The 17,014-nt window shown below is 41.7% G+C and overlaps 1 protein-coding gene across 2 annotated transcripts in view; it reads right to left on the bottom strand.

Moving 5' to 3' along the window:
- Positions 1 to 17,014, bottom strand: part of CACNA1C (calcium voltage-gated channel subunit alpha1 C) — a 494,372-nt gene that overhangs the window by 31,884 nt on the left and 445,474 nt on the right. The window lies entirely within an intron of this gene.

Below are 17,014 nucleotides of genomic sequence, written 5' to 3'. Positions count from 1 at the left end.
CAATTCTAAAAAACACCCAAGGCTGCAAATACTCTTAGGTGTAAGAAGCAGAATTGAAAATTAAATAAAACCAGCTTTATCGGGAGTCCTTCAGTTCAATAGTAACATAATCCTTCAGGCCTAACATCTACCATATGCCACATATGCCAAACCTGTCTGTCATTACTTCCTGTGACTACACTAGCAAAGCCGAAACGGATTTATTTCTTCTTCTGCTAATAGCAGAATTTACCTCTAGTGCCATGGAGGACTCCTGCAGTGTGCTCCTGCTCTCCAAGGACACTGCAGTAACCAAACTGGCATTGTATTACCTAAAGAAAAGCTGTAGTTTGGATGCACACCCTATTTGGTGATATAGGCAAATGAGAACAATTAAAAGCCCCGAGGTACACCTAATCATATAATAGTCTTTTGGGTTAACTCATTGGTTTGGTAGTGTCAGCTTTCATTGCTTTTATTGTCCTCTTTCACATGTTTGCTCTTGTGTTTTCTTTTCAAATCATATACAGGCAAAAGTTGGCTTGAATACCAAATAAAGGAGTAGTGCCTGTAAAGACATTTCTTTTAGATCAGGTATAGATTTTGATTTTGTGTTGCTGGGCAAACATCTCCTTTCCAGCAAAGAGTTTCTCTGTCCCACCCCCCCCCCCCTCCCCGCCCCCTTCCTCTTTCTAGTTTTGCAAATCATCTTTTCTAACAATAGAAGGACCCTTATTCTGCTAGTTGCTGCATTCCTGGAAGAAGGTACAAAGCCCCTTCAAACTAACAGAAGGAAGCCCAAAAATTTTCAGCACCTTTCAGGATTCTCCATCCTTCCCAGCTGACAGTGTTGATGCATTTGTGACTGACTGGCTGAAGAAGCCTTGTAAGTTACTGTGGAATATTATACCTTAATTGTCATTTTGATATTGTTAGTATTTCATCAGAAAGTGCAGGTAATAGTAATGTAACAGTAAAAAAATCTCTATAAAAGGATACGACTATATAAGGCACTGCTGATACAGGATGCTCAACTCGGAGGAGTTGGCATCACATTGAAAAACTAGAAACCAAAGGTTCTGAGTATCTTTGGCACTGCTAAGATGTGAAGTAGAGGTTGTCTTACTTCTCTCTTAGTGCCCGAGCTAGCTCGCCTGTGTTTTAAGATGGGGCCAAATATGCAGAAAATTATATCACTACTTACAGTAAAGGCTCAAAGGCAGCCTGGGAAAGTTTCCGTTAACGCTGGCAGGTGTCATTTGTACAAAGTATAGCACTGTGGGCTGAGCTTCCTGATATGCTTGTGCATACAGTATTTTGTGCATGAGTATATGAGAGGGAAATCAACCGCCAGCTGCAGGTTGCTGAATACATTTTCTGATAACCACAGATGTTTCAGAGAGGAGCCAAATACTACCATTTTCCACCTGTGCTGAAAAGTCACCATATGGACCTGAGCACAGATATCTGAGAACCTGTTACTGGGACTTTCCAGTGTGGCCATTCCTAACTATAAAGCTGAGCGACCTATTCCTAGGTTTTCTGAGAATCTTCAACCTTGCAAGTGATGTGGGTATGCCAATTTTAGGACAAGGACAGGCACCCGGCACCTGAGAATGTAGCAGTCACATCAGTTCACAGGGATGGAGGCATGGTGATAGGTACTTGGAATTAAAGCCAGTGTCTAATGCCCATATGAATTGGACAGGATTTCAATTCTACAGATCTCATAACAATGTACAAAAGCAAATCCTCATCTGTTTAATGTCTTTGAAGGAGCTTTTGGAGAAGCTACACCACTTAACAAAAGGCAGCTTTGGCTGTACTCTGTTTTACTTGCAGTCATCTCTTCCCCTGCCTGTGGTCTAACCTGCAAAGGAACTTCAAGTATTCTACCCTGCTCTTGTCATTTGGGGCACAAGTAGCATGCACATAACTGAATGAGAAAGGGCAACAACAATAACAGCAAGATCAGTGAAGACATGATGCTCTGTGCAATTTCCATCACAGAGAAAAGGGACCTGAAGTATAAATCACAAACAAGTCCAGGGGCATATTAAGAGTGATGTAGAAGGGAACCTGCAGGCTAAAAGTGCGAAGAGAAATATCTAAAGCAGGATGTGTCTGTGTAAACACACTCAATGGGGATGAGTGCAATGAAACTGCTTGGGCAATTTCTTTTTTTTTTTTTTTTCCCCCCTCTTGATGTCACCATATTAAAAGAGGTAATAGAGATGCTAAGGAGCAGAAGAGGTCCAGAAACAGAAAAGCAGGTTCCAGAAGCCAAAGTAAAGATTCAGTAGGATAAATACTGAGGGATCCCTGAAGCATGTCTGAAAAGCTCCTCAGAATATTGTTGCCTGCATATATCTCATTTTAACTATGTTCACTGTGTACCAGAGCACCAACATTTTAAACAGACACATTGCTCGAGCTGCTGCTAAACAGTATGCGTCCTTAAAGGCCCTACAGGCACAAAAGTGAAAGGCACAGTTTATGCTCATCGTGAATTCAGGATCCCAGGTAGGGAGGTCTCTGGGAATGAGGACAGGTTTGTTCAATGGAGAGAAACTTAAAATCTCAGAGACCACAGCACCGAATAAGGTAACTGACAGTACTGTGTTCCTGCTAATCATGCCTCACCTGGGTAGGTGGGAGTGAGGCTTACTGGCAGCTATTTGCAAAGAACGTACCACCTCAAGATGGGTACAGGAGCATGAACCTCCTGAACCTCCATACTGACTCACGTATCAAGCTTGGTGTCTGATCTTGCCATCAAGTCAAGGAAATAGTTTTTAACAGGTTGTGTTTATGCGTTTCCAAATCCTGATTATAACACAAATGCTTTGGAAGCTAGGAGGGGATAAAATTTGCACTCCAGGAGAACCAGTTTCGATGTTTCAAGGGCAATAAGTAACAGTCAATATCATACGATGTTTATGCAGTAATGTAATCCATTCTGAAATTCTGAGAAGGGATGACTTGGCTCTTCAGAGCTGTAAAGACAGGAGCAAAAATATGAGCAAAAAGACTAAAGACTTTGTACCGTCATGGTAGTATCAAAGCCCCTTGAAATATCAGTGGCTTAGAATATACCCTGGGATAGATAACGATTTGGAAGAAAACAATAAGGTGCGTTAATAAGCAGATTCAAATGAAAGCTTCAGTAGAAAAATCCTGAGAAGAGATATCAATCCCACCTCATCCCTGTGTGACACTGGAGATGGAGGACTGTGTTGAGAGGTTTGAGTTCCCTGGGGTTTTTGGCTGGTTTGTTGACAACTATAATGGCTATCCAGAGAAGCAGCACCTAGAAGGGGAACTCCATTAGGTTTGTACAGCATATATTTAAACAATACATCCAAGGAGGCTCCTTGACTGCTAGGTAAGTATGTTTCGGAAGTTGTAGAAGCCTGACTGCCACTGAGATGATGGTACAGGCAGGCGGTATTCGCACTATCAGCACTGTTGATGGTAGTAATTTTTTTATGCCACAGGACACAGTGAAGATGACGAGTTCAGCTCCTTTAGAGGATCCAGGCTTTCCTAGGAAGTCCAAACTGATTTTTTTCCCAACGTTTGAGGAGTAAAACTTCCTTGCTGATGTTTTTTTTTTACTTTCTAACAAGACTTCTTCTATTCTTAAGGAGGAATCTTTTTTTGCAAGACAGAATCCAGCCTTTATGTTGTGGAGAACTTTGGCCTGGCTTGATCTGGGGAACATTTAAGCAGCCGAATGCACAGTGTTATTGTTGCTTTATTAGTCAGAGTTGTCGCAGTCAATGCAGTGGTACAATGGCAACCTTCTAATTTTGCCTGGTAGCCCCAGGTTTGAAGAGATGAGAGGAAATCTGTGAAACTTTGGCACCATGATATGACAGAGTATCTTCATATTTCTCAGGAAAACAAACAGTCAGATGCTTATGTTGCTTTTTGTGACAAACAATCTATAATGGCAGTTCTCCACTGAGGAAAATATGGCTTGTGGATAAAGCTCTTGGGATACCACTTGCAGTAGTTGGTTGTTGGTGATGGATGTCTGCTAAGAGCTTTCTTTGATTGCTGTTGACATTTGGAGAATGAAAAGTTACCCATGAAGATGCTGTGTCTGTTGGAAACTTTTCCATTGGTCTGTTAGCCTTCTCCCATGAGGAAGGGGGTGATAGATGCTCACTTCTTGTTTTTTTCTACTCATTGCAGGAAGGGTGCCTCTGAGAATCCACACTGTAGAGTTCACTTGAGGGGACTGCAGTGCTGTGTAGCTCCTTTGCAGTTCTAGGATATCGATCTTTTCTAGCTCAAGTTCTTTGTATCTAGAGGTCCTCCCAGACTCCTGCCTACTTTAGCCATACTGCATCTGTGACCTTGGACAGAAAATGAAGGGTGGAAAGAGACATTCTGGGGAAATGAACTCTTTGTACAAACATAGGTAAGATTTTGAGGGGAATTAAAAGCAGTTTCATTAAGGGATACCTGATGAGCAACAGTGATTTGATTTTATTGCTACAGGGAGTGAGAAAGTACTGAAGGGCTGTTTCAGCTGCTTGGGCACTTTCATCTTGACTGGATGTAAAGGGCACAAATAGGGCAAATGCAAGCCAACAGCACTTCTGTTCTGGAGATTTTTCTTTCACACATGTGGGTCACACACAAGCTGAGATGGGATCTGCAAGGACACGAGCTTCAAGAAGAACAAGAATTTACCAGGGTATAGAAAAAAAGAGATTTAGAATTTATCAGTGCCATGGAGACATGATAAAAGAAAAGCCACTAGACTTTTTTTATGGCATTTGTAGTGTCAAAAGTCTGAAGTGACTTCAGGAGGCAGTCTGAGTAACAGAAGTCTTTGTGGAGAACCAGAAAAAGTTGGGGTTTCAAATCAACCTGGCTGCTGGCAGGTAATAGCCTGACATTACACTGGGGTGTTACCACAACCCCCTCTAGAGTTATCTGTCTGCCACTGCTGTGTGTGGTTTTAATCACAAGAACTCTAGAGATAATCCACCTGCCACCAAAGTCTGGGAAGTTATTATAAGACCAGGCAGAAATGTATCTGGTATTTCTCTGACAGGGAATACTACTGGATTGCAGATGGCATAATTCTCAATTCCCAGAACCTTACTGTGAAATCAAATTATTAGCAGGAAAAAAATAAAAAATAAGCCAGGCAAGCTCCTCAAACTCTGCATTCTTCCATTAAGTGCGCAGTTCTTTGAGAATTTCTGGGAATATTTTGAAAAAAACTAGCCAGAATTTTTTTTTTTCAACAAAAATATTTTCCATTAGAAGAATGCTGATGCTGAAAGAAATGTTCTTTAGAAACATGTCAATTTTCAAAAAGCATTTAAGAAATGTAAGATTGAAACCTCACATTTTCTCCTCACATTTCAATTTGAGTTTTCATTTCAATTAGAAATGTTATATAAATATGAAAAAAATCAGTCCTAGACTAAACTGTTTTTACTTTACTTAAGCAAATGTTTTGATTTTCCTCAATTATTTCTGTTTACTGAAAAGTTTGCAATTTTTAATTTTTATTCTACTTTAAAACAGAAAAAAAAAATTACAATTACAAGGAGCTTTTGTGAAACAAAAAATCAAGCCTTCCTATAACTCTAATCTGGGTGAAGCACCAGAGGTTTTTTGGATAATTTTCATAAATTGAGGTTTGGTTTTAGTGCCTATTAGAAAAGGGCTCCATCTTACAGGAAAAGAGGAAGTAAAGGTGTATGATGCTGCCTTTACTGGGACAAATGGTGAACACCTTGCTGATTTCCCTGGAAAAAGCCCCGAGTCATTCCAGTGCCATGTAACATGCTAATCCTCAGACAACTCTGCAGAAGAGACTGAAATCTCTTGCACTAGGGAATTAAAATTTTATTTGGTGCAATAAAGGGAATTAGGAAAAATGTGACACCTGCAACGAAATTTGCCATTACATTTCTGCCTGCACTAACTCATGTGAGTCAATAGACATAAAGTGCCAGCTCATACAAATCAATATGTATGCGTTTATACCTCACATAGATTCCACATGATCTCAGATGTTGAGGGAAATATTAGCATATCCGTATGCAACAAAAGCCTATTTCAAATACAGTTAATAAGGTCAAGGCAACTTTTAAAGCAAATGAGTCCTGCAGCTATCAGGTTTTTTTCCTTCATTTCCTGTATATTCTAAGATTTTGAAATTCTAGAGCTTGCTTTTCTAATTAGCTTCAAATATGCAAATCACACCAATTTGAATAGCTTATTAATTAATTTCATATATAACACCATGAAATTGTCAGACAGTAATCTTATAGCTCCAAGTGCTTAAGGTAAATATAAGGAAAGTCAATTGCTTTAATTTGGTTATGCAGATTGCCCTAGATTGACAATTACTGGACAGTTAATGAGAGTCACTTTTTACACAGCTGAAAGCTCTATTTTTTTCCCATGACTTTCAGAAAAGCATAACAATTGGTAAAGTATGTCTATGCAAATTATTCTTAATTTTCAGGATGTTTTAATAATCCTTCTCATTAGCTCTGGGTAAATGATGAGTTCAAGTCTTATGGTAATCAAGCCTGGGGGGCTCCTGAGAAACAAGCAGATATTAAACACTGTCAGAGATGTAGTGCTCATCTTCAGGTACAAGTACTGGTCTGACTCAGACAGGCAGGTGCAGCTTGCCTGTGTTTTATTATTTGTTTTTTGTGGGACAGATAGCCAAAAAAAGCCCTAGAACATCTGGATAGGAAGGCTCTGAAGATAAACCAAGCCATGAAAATAAATGTTGAAAGGCTAATTTGGTGCAGGACCTTTTACTTTTTTTTTACAGGTGGAGTGACTTTAAGGATTTCCTGGTTTGAGTATCAGCGGAGGAGAGGTTTTGCTGATTTGAACACCTCTGCCAGAAGCCATGTGTGACAGAGTGGACTTTTTTCATTCAGCTTGCCTTTTCACTTGACCAATTCTTGATCCACAGGGCAAGGGCTCCCAAAGGAGGTAATCAGGCTGTCCCAGCCCAGAGCAGACTGGGGGGGGATGACCCTGGGAACAGACCAGACCACTGAGCAAGACAGAGAGAAAACAAGTGTGAAAATTTAGAGTTCCCAGGTCTCCAGCTTTCCTCAGCAATATAACCATCCATGCCAATGGTTTCCTCATTGCAGTTCCTAAGCAGTCCAATGTGCCTCACTGCCCTTCCTATGGCAAAGTTAATATGGCTTTTAAACACCAAACCCAGGAGTGTGTTTATCACTGTGCTGAAAAGGGCAGTCTTCTTTTCCTCCACCTCTTTAGGAAGATTTATGTTCTCTCTTACATTGGTCATCATTCTCTTTTCTTCTTTTTTCATTGTCTGGGAGAGATGGAAGGAGGGAAATCTGTGGGGCTGGTTTTCCAAAAGGAACGCAGCCTGTATCTGGTTTTGACTCACTCCGAATGACGGTCCTTTTCATATCCAGGTTCTCCCATCCCAAACACCCAAATAAATCCATCATCTTGACTCCTTACCTGTAGCAGTGTTGTGAAAGCATGGCTGCTCTGGAGAGCTGCAGGTAGAGAGATGGTCTTTAGCATGGCTTGGCCTGCTAAGGTTCTTGTGTACTAAGACCATGCCACTGATTTTGATCTTGAAATGAAACAGAAGAAAGAGACTGTTCAAAGCATTCACACCAGTCTTGGTTACTTTAAAGATGTGCTGTTGTGTGCTGTGTAAGGCATAGATTTTTCCATTTCTTGTACCATCCCACAGCCTGTCTTGGAAAGTATAATGGCAGCAGAGTTCTTATCTAAGTTGAATTTCCTGAGACATAGGTAGGCAGGAGCTTTCCTTGTCTCCAACATCTTGCAATACTTCATTAGTACTGAGAGGGTGAGTAACATCTACTGGCTTTATCTTCCCTGGGAGGTGATGATTTGAAGAATTAAGCAAACTCTCAGAAGCATGTCCTCCTTCTGTCACAGCTGTGCTTGTCTTCAGTGCACTGATGTCTGAGCACTTCTACAACTATTTGTTAATTACTTATTAATTAGCTTATAGGATTCCATGGTGTGGGAAAGGGATAAGGAAGAAGGAAAAATGAAGAACAGATTGAAACTTGGTGCCCTTTGCGTATTGGTGTTACTGGGGTTTCTCTAGGCAGCCTCACCTGCCCAGGACAGAAAGGACGCTGGAGACCTTTGGACTTCGTAGGGCTCCATCTGTGTAGAGGTTTGTTGGGAGCTCAGTATGAAGGGTTTACTGTGATGTGGTTGGCAGGAGTGCATGAATCCAGAAGGAAGCTTCAGTACCATCTTTGCAACTCCTGTATAACTGATGGGGAATTACACTGGCGGTGGTAAGGTCAGAAGCAGGCCTGGAGTCTGCGGCAAAATATCCACTACCCACTCCTCAGTATGATAACTCTTCTGGGGACTAATGGAGCCAGATGGAGAGTAGATCATGAGCAGGTTTTTCCAGGGAAGAAGGCAGGCAGTCTACCAACTCAAAGACTCTGCATGTAATCTTGCCAGGATCCTTCCTTTGGCAAACCCAAAGGCTCTGAGACAGGGTGAAGATGGCTCATTCATCTTATGCTTTGATGAAGGTGCTGAAAGAAACTACACATGCTATTGAAAACAGGAGGAAACCCCATCCGCCTTTGTTTAAATGCAACAGGACTGTAGATTGCAAGAGACAGTAGATACAGGTGAACTAGCAGCCCCTGTTACTTTTGCGTAATGAATCCTCCTCAAGGGAGGATAGCTAGAGATACCAGCAGCCCAAAGAGAGAGTTTGCTATGGACCATTTTCATTTGAGATTTGTAGCACTTAGTATTTCATTCCCAGGCTCTGTCTTTTCATTGCCTTTTAAATTAGAAAGTTATTTAATGTCGATGCAGAATGTTTCCTAGAATAAAACAGCCTACAGAGCCATACTGGATTTCTGTATATTCATATAGGATACAATAAAGCCTGAGAGCCATTCTGGGATTGGAAATGCCAATCACAGGAATTATCAGAGCATGTTAGAGGTGGTCATATGGAGACCGCATCTAGCTGTTACAAAGCTACTGAGCAACAGATTTTTGTTCTATACCTCTTTCCAAGAATAAATTACTATTGATTTGATGAATTCTTCGGTTAAAAAAAAAAGTAGGGATAGTTTGGATGATATGTAATGCTCATTGTGTGTGATACACTATGTTCAGGTCTGGGCAAACAGTTGAGCCTCAAAATCCCTAGCTCTAAATATCAACTTGTTTTGTGCCTTTCTATTAGCAAGTGTTTCTTTACTGCTGAGGCATCTTTGCCTTCATGTCTTTTCAGCTTAGGAAAAGATGTCACTCGATCTGGCTTTGGGTGAAGCAGATTTTCTCCCAGTCACTCAGACAAGGCTCAGCAGACAGCACTGCTGACTGGCATCTCGGAGTTTAAAAGTGGATTTTGAGAGAATGACTGGGATGTGACCAGCTGGGATGTCCCATTACTGTGCAACATTGTCAATTTTACTACCAATTAGAGCCAGAGCCACATTTTTGGCTATTAGTCAGCTGACCATAAGCACTAATCCAGTCTTTACAGACAGATCATCCGGATGCAGCTGGGAATGGGTCCCATTTAGCAGATGTCTAGGAAGATATATGAAGCAGAAGTCATTTTTTTGGCATGTTGTGCCAGACAGTCTCCACAAAGAACAGACCAGTGAGAGAAGGTAAGAGCACAGCCATTTTAAAAACAGTTGTCTCATGAGAAATAAATAAAAAAAACCCCTTATGTTCATCAGGCTGGTACATATGAGGGTAGAGGGAGCAGGGCAGGAGCTAAATGAGGGTGCTATATTGACTGTATTAGAAAGGGCAAAATTAGTTTACATGTGTTTATCTTTGATTACAAATCTGGCTGAGAGGCCACATTCTCTTGCCCACCAGCAAAAATCCCACAATCAGGTCTTTATTTAATGGGAACCTAAAAAATACGTGTTAGTCTGTGCATTTGGGTTTGCAAAATGGTACCCATCACCATGATGAACTGCTGCCGACTGCCTTGCACAAAAAACTTCACAATGGGGAACAGCCTTTCCCCTGGACTGATGGTATCTTGGCTGAAGACAGACAGTAAAAATCACTGATACAGTAGGTAGAGGGGAACTAATTACTGCCTTGCTGAAAACTACTGCTAGTGCTCCTGGGAATGGCAAACATGATCTCTGCTACCCAAGATTTCAGCAAAACTTGGAGAAAGTGACTGGGGATAAGAAGATGGGGGAGAAGAGAAAGTTAAAGAAGAAAACAAGTAAAATACTTGTGTGTGTTTTCCCTTCTTCCATCACCTTCATTGCTTTCATCGCAACTGGCAGGGCAATCTGGAAGCAGTTAGCAGATCTCTAAATATGCATAATCAAGAGCGTAAGAGGGTGCACGCAATGAGGTCTTGGAGGACTGATGTTAAAAGCCCTTGTAATTTGGACGAAGAACAGAAGTTTTTACAGCAAAACTCAATGAGTGAAATACAGGGGATTGTGCAGCATTTATTACTGCAGTCTGTGTGTGGAGAACACCAACACTGGAAAATTCCTTGGGCATTCTAAACAAAGTAGGTCTTAGAAAAAGGAGAATTAAATGCCAGAAAACATCTTTCACTGCTTCAGGGAATTGCCTTAGATGACAGAACTAGCTGGATTTGAACTCATCCGAGCACCTTTTTGACCATCTAACTTAGGGTGCTTGGGGAGCTATTGTTAATTAATATTAATATATTAAGAGACAATCTAAGGAATCAGAGATTTTCTATGGACTCATATAAACATACAATCTCTACTAGAGTTCAGGGAAAGTTAAAAGAAACTTTTGCTAGGCTAAAGGAATGATTTATCCTGGCTAGCAAGCCAATGGAAAATATATCCAGCTTAGGGTAGTTCTAATGTTTTTTATTATTTTTTCTTTTGAGCATTTTAACTAGTTTTGTGGAAAAACATATTGGCATTAAAAGGAAAATGAACTATAACTGTATTATATCACAAATGTTGATTCCAGAATATTGTAGCTTTTTTTTTTAAAGTGATGTGATAGAAAAATGACAAGAAAAGTTAAATACTGGTCAGAAAATCTGGATGTAGCTTTTTAAAGAGCTCTTTGTACTGAAATGTACTTGCCATACATTTGTTTTATCATCAAACAAACACAGGACAAGGCCTGTGATACTTTGTGTTCCTGCTATTAGCTATTATTGTTACTGTAACAATAATTTATGGTCAAATAAGAAATCAGGACTCCTTCCCTAAAAGCCTTAAAACCCAATGAAGTTTTGGGTATGTGAAAGCCTGCAGTAATTAAAAGTATGACCCACTCCTCAGTGCAGTCAATGAGATGCTGTGCCGTACCATTTTAGAGAGAGCTCTAAACGTTTTCACACAGAAGGTGTCCAGACAGGTTTGTGCATCAAGTCTTACAGCTTTAGGGCTATCTAACTTTCTTTTTACCACTTTTACAATTAGCTTTTAAGAATTTGTTCTCTTGGATTCTTTATTTTCAGTTTCTCATATTTTAATTAACTAGCATGTGTGTGGTTATATTTATCCAGTATGACAAATTTATTTTTATGCTGCTCTTAAATCTCCCCTACATTAAAATATGTTCTGATTATTCCATGCACCTGGAATAATGTCAGAAGCCAAATATAACAAGTAGTTTCGTGGAAATCACAATATTGAGGTACTTCCTGAAAAATGGGTAGTATGGAGAGTCTCTCATAGTGGTTTTCCCCATGGAAACTACATGTTTTCTTCTTATGGTGCTAATATTGCTAGTCATCAGTAACAGCTCTACTCAGGTAAACTGAGGAAAGAGTAATTTGCACGTACTATCCCCTTTTCTGCAAAAAATACATACTTTTTTAATGTTTGCCCATATTTCATATAGACTTTCCTACAGAAGAAGTTGTGCAGTTACCAAAATCACCTCTTTGAATGGGCAAATCATATCACGAACTCTGGAAATGCACTCAGAATACCAACATTTTTAAGCCAAAAGAAAAAAAAAAGAGGCCCCATCTTCGTGACAAAAATATACATAAATAAAAACAAAATAACCCTGTTCAAACATGGTTGTGGTTAGATAGTCTTACTGTACTTTCTCACCACACTGGGTGAAAAACATGCACTAGAATTGTTGATTAAGCATGGGAGGTGATCAAATTCAATCAATCTGAGCCTAATTTGGGGAAGAGTTGAAGGCAGGTCTCCTGATGTTCACCAAAGGCAAAATAAAGCACTTGTTAACTAGCATTTGCCACTGCTACAGCTCACAACCATGCTTCAACATGGCTTCCTACATACAGAAGCTGGGGCCACCATGGTGTGTTACCTGGTTTATTCTAGTGATAAAAACACCACCAGATACTAAAAAAAAGCAAACTAAATCCACCCCCACATCAATTTTATCAGTATTTTTTCCAAAAAGAAAACAAGTCATATATATACAAACATATACACGCACACAGGGATAGCTCAGGACTACATACAACTTCTAGGATGGCAGCAGTAAGGGTGTGACAACACAAGATGTCAAAAGAAGCCACTGTGCTTCTCCAGCCCTTTGCTACGTAATTTGGAGGCCTCTGCTACCCAGATGGCATTTGAGAAAGAGAGAGAGAGAGGAGAGAGGGAGGGAGATGTTTTCTGCCTCTTCCAGAAGGTCTGGGTAAATGAACTTGCAGGTTCTAGGAATTGCAAAGATTTGTGTCCAGTGGCAGCTGATGGCCAAAATCTGAGCAGCAAAGGGCATGGAAGCAGAGAGAACCAGACAGGCAGAGACAGAAAGACAGACAGACAGACAGACTCAGCAACAGAGATGAATGCCAGTCCCAACTGAGGTGCAGGCTAGATGTATGTCGTCCTTCCACCGATCCTTGCTCCCATTGCGGGGGGGGGTGTGCGTATAGGACTGTGTCGCAGGGGCCGACCGCTCCAGTCCTTGCGCAGGCGAAATGCCCTGGGGCAGTTCTGCCTGAATAAGGACTGCAGGATTTAAGCCACTGGTTCTCTGCCTTCAGACACGTTGATTGAGGGTGAAAATGAACTTGTGAGGTTTAGTGTGGCTGGAGACGAGGGAGAGGAAAGCAAGGGAGAAAAGGAAGAAAGGTAGGGGGTGGGTTAAAAGGGAGAAGTGCAGGAGAAGGTGAGAGGGAGACTTGAGTATAAGCTGTCAGATATTCCAAAGAATGGGAGCAGGAGCCCATGACAAATCATATGAAGCCTCTTGACGCCAAAAGCAAGATGACTGTAAGAAAAGGCCCCATGCGCCTGGTTTAAGCCTGAGCTGCTTTACTTCAGAAATAAAAAAGACTAAAGGAGAAATCACTGCACAGGTCTCCAAGTATTCTTGGGAGCTGAATGCTTTGGTATCTCTCTGGCCTTACTGCACCAGTACTCAGGAATCAACTAAGCTGCAACCCTCTGCTGACTCCCTACCAGAATCTGGAAAACTTTTCAGAAGTGCAAGATATAAAGTACTCAGCTCTCCTGAATATCTGATACACACAAACTGCTACCCAGCGGGCCTGGGCACAACAGACCCAACCAACATCTTCTAGGGGAAGGAATACAGCAAGATGGGTTTTGGGTTTCTCTAACCTTCTTCATAGGGGTGCTACTTCCTAAAGCACCCAGATACTATGTCTTCCAGATGCCACCATGGATCAGATCACACACAACACTGCACATGCCTGTTTTCTCCTTCTGTCACCTCTCCCATTAAAAAACCCACCATTTCCATCAACCCTCAGTCCAGTCACAACACTCACTCTTAGAAAAATGTGTACTGCTACAACAGGAGGGCAACTTAGGCAGGGATATATTCCAGGATTTCACAAAAGCCTGCAAGTCACCATTTCCCTACCCCTGATAGTTGTCATCTTGTATCCACACCCCCCGCACCCCCTGGCTCATCACATCTGCTGTATCACATTGCGTACCTGTCAAGGGTACCTCCTCCTCCTCCTCCCTACCTCCTGCAGTGTTCGCAGACACACTCAGACAAACAAGCATGGTCACTGAGTAGAACAGGCAGGATGGATACCAGTCCAGATGGTTTTGCTCAATCATCCACATGCACTCCCAGACACAGCTGATGAACACAGAGGTACCTGCACATGCAGACACGCTCAGAGGCACCAGCAGAAGCCCTCAGCAACAGGCTCACAGGTAGGCAAACCCTCCCTTCCCGACATCCTTTCAAGACAGACAGAATCAAGCACATGACATCCCCACTGTACCTGCACCAGTGCTCTGGAGACACACATGCTCCCACCTGAAGAAGCTTCTGTAACTCTCACACATCTGCACACTGCAGATGGATGGGCCAACCTCTCGGCTGGCCACAGGGGCTCATCCAGCTCAGTGGGCACTGCTATGAGCATTGCTTTGGTGACAAAACGAAGACTCAGCCACAGCGAATCTTTGGTCTGACACTGGCAAGGGAAAGGGTGAAGGAAAAAGGACCCTATGGACCAGAGAGGTGTTGGCTTTTCTCTCCGACTGAGAGGAAGGACGTTACATTAGCAGCTTTCCCAGTGACTCAGGGTCTGACTGTTTTTCTTTCATCACTTTGGGCACCGTGGCACAGAGCACAAATCGAACTTGATTCCTCCCTTTGATATAGCACAACAAATAGTAATGAGCAATTTTGTTTGCCTGGAGGAGGGGACAGCAGGCTGTCAGTCAGCTTCACAGCACCCAACTCCAGGCTGTGTCTGCTGATGTGGAAGGGAAGGAAATGCAAGCCTCTGCCTGGGGCTACTTCTGGGATGATATATTCCAAATTTGCTGGCTTTTATTCAACTCCTATAACATTTTCTTTCCTATTATGATTATAATAGCAATAATTTTTACTACCTTAATGTTTTCTTCTAAGGAACTTAAAGTGTTTTGAAAACACTAAAGACAATGCTTTCTTATATGTAGGGAATAACAACAATCTCCAATTTACTGATGGGGAGACTGAGGTATAGGGACCCAGTCAAAGTCCAAGGAATACAACCCACAGGCCCTACCTCCCAGACCCCATATATCACATCATCTTTCATCTTATTCCCCAAAAGTCATTCTTAGTCTTAGCGCTTAAAGACTTGACACATGGTAGATGTGATCTCTGTCTCGGAAATTCTTTTTTTTAATAGCAGATTAAAAAGTCCTCCCCTCCCTCTTTAGTTACTTAAGAAGTGGCTTGAGAGTGGCCCAAAAGAGAACCACCGAATAGTTCCACAAAATTTTGAAAAAATCTTCATTTTGTGGCTAGGAAGTTAGTTGTGTAACACTTACTGAGAAGCAAAGCTCTGAAAATGCAGCTTGAAAGCAAGGCAATTTAAACGTGAATTTTGCAGAAACCGTGCCACTCAAGTTTTCAAACCCACCAGATTTTAACCTGCCCTGTGCCCTTGCACTTACTCAGTTGTGTGAGATGCATCTCTGTGTGTCTGTGGAGCTGGTTGGGGGGACTTGAGAGACATTCCCAAGTTGCAGTAAGCAAGTGGGCCTAACATGATGCAATCGGACTTGTCACTTGACGTATCTCCACACCATGCAGGTGTTTTAAGTGGAGGCTTCCTATGGGACTCAGGAATGCTGAAGACAACTTGGGGCCTACCTCATGAGTACGTGCCTTCTCACTATTTTTGAATGCGTAGCCATGCTAACAAAAGTATGCTGAGATTGACATGCAAGTGTACACTCACCCACAGGCATGCAGATGAACGTGCCTGCATACAGGAAACTCTCAGATATAAACACCCACCCGTAAGCAGATGAAACTTGCACAGTAAGATAGCCCATTGGCTCAGAAAACATGTTCATAGACTCAGTTGCATACACAACAACCCATGTGTCTCCATCAACAACCATTCACAACACAAATATGTATGAAATACGTATGCTTGCATACAAACTCTCTTTCCCCCACACAGAGATTCATGTCTGTACACTCTCCCATGGATTTATAGCCCATACACAGGCATCCAAACACATTCAGGAACATATACTACAACCAATGGAGTGCACACGCAAAGACCCACCCATGCACACTCACATATATCTTAACGAAGGTTTTGGTCTGGGAAATTCCTTTTCAAGAAACAAAAATAATTGTCAAAAGAAAAAAACAGAGCATGGGGAACTGCACAAATAGATGCAAGCACATACCTACATGCCCACTGTGGAGCTTGTCAGTCAGGGTTCCCACTGCAACTACAGCTATCACAGCTCAGCACCTGCTGGGTATGCTTCCCCTGAGTGCAAACATCTGGTGAACCTCACAGAGATTTCAGGCTTACATGTCTATGGCCACATGTCAAACTGACCTCCTCCAGGTTTCTCCATCTTTCCACACTGACCACAATGAAAACTGTCCCTTAGCTCCAAGAGCAGCACCTTCCAAGACCCTACCACAAACATTCTTCAGCTTCTAAGGAGTTGGGCAGAAATATCTTACTTGCACCTGACCAGGCTAAACATTTCCAAATAGTGGAGTTTATTGGTGTTTTAGGGTTTATTTTTTCTTTCTTTTTCAGACTCCAGGTCTCTTGGAACAAGACAAGACAGTGTACAGAAACACAAGGCAGGGTTTGCTCAAACCCACAAACAGCAAGAAAGCAACAAGCTCCTGAGGAGAAGGGGAGAATTGTGTCTGATAAACTGCCTCACACTACTTGGGAAGGTGACAACTGTCCATCCAAAATGGGCTGCTACTTCCAAAGCCCATCTGGTACAGATGTAACATATCAAGTGCTGCTAGCAGGAAGGGAATCCGACAGGACAAACCAACATACAAAACATTCTCTTATTCAATAAGGGTTATAAGTGCAAAGGGTTTTCAGAACATTTCAGAACAAACTCCATCCATAGCTGCTGCTCATTTATCAGTGCATCAAAAGATTGTGCAAGTTTTTAGTAACAAACATTAGAAACTAGTAGCAAAGGACTTGCCTAGATAAAAAGAGAAGATTTAAACATGCCAGGTAACAAAAAGACGTGTGCAGAAATCTGTAAAAACTGTATAGAAGGAAAGGATTCTT

Source organism: Pelecanus crispus, chromosome 1 (assembly GCF_030463565.1).
Source record: "Pelecanus crispus isolate bPelCri1 chromosome 1, bPelCri1.pri, whole genome shotgun sequence".
Taxonomy (NCBI): domain Eukaryota; kingdom Metazoa; phylum Chordata; class Aves; order Pelecaniformes; family Pelecanidae; genus Pelecanus; species Pelecanus crispus.
The sequence above is the reverse complement of the archived record's forward strand: the minus strand, read 5'-3'. Positions and strand labels throughout refer to the sequence as shown.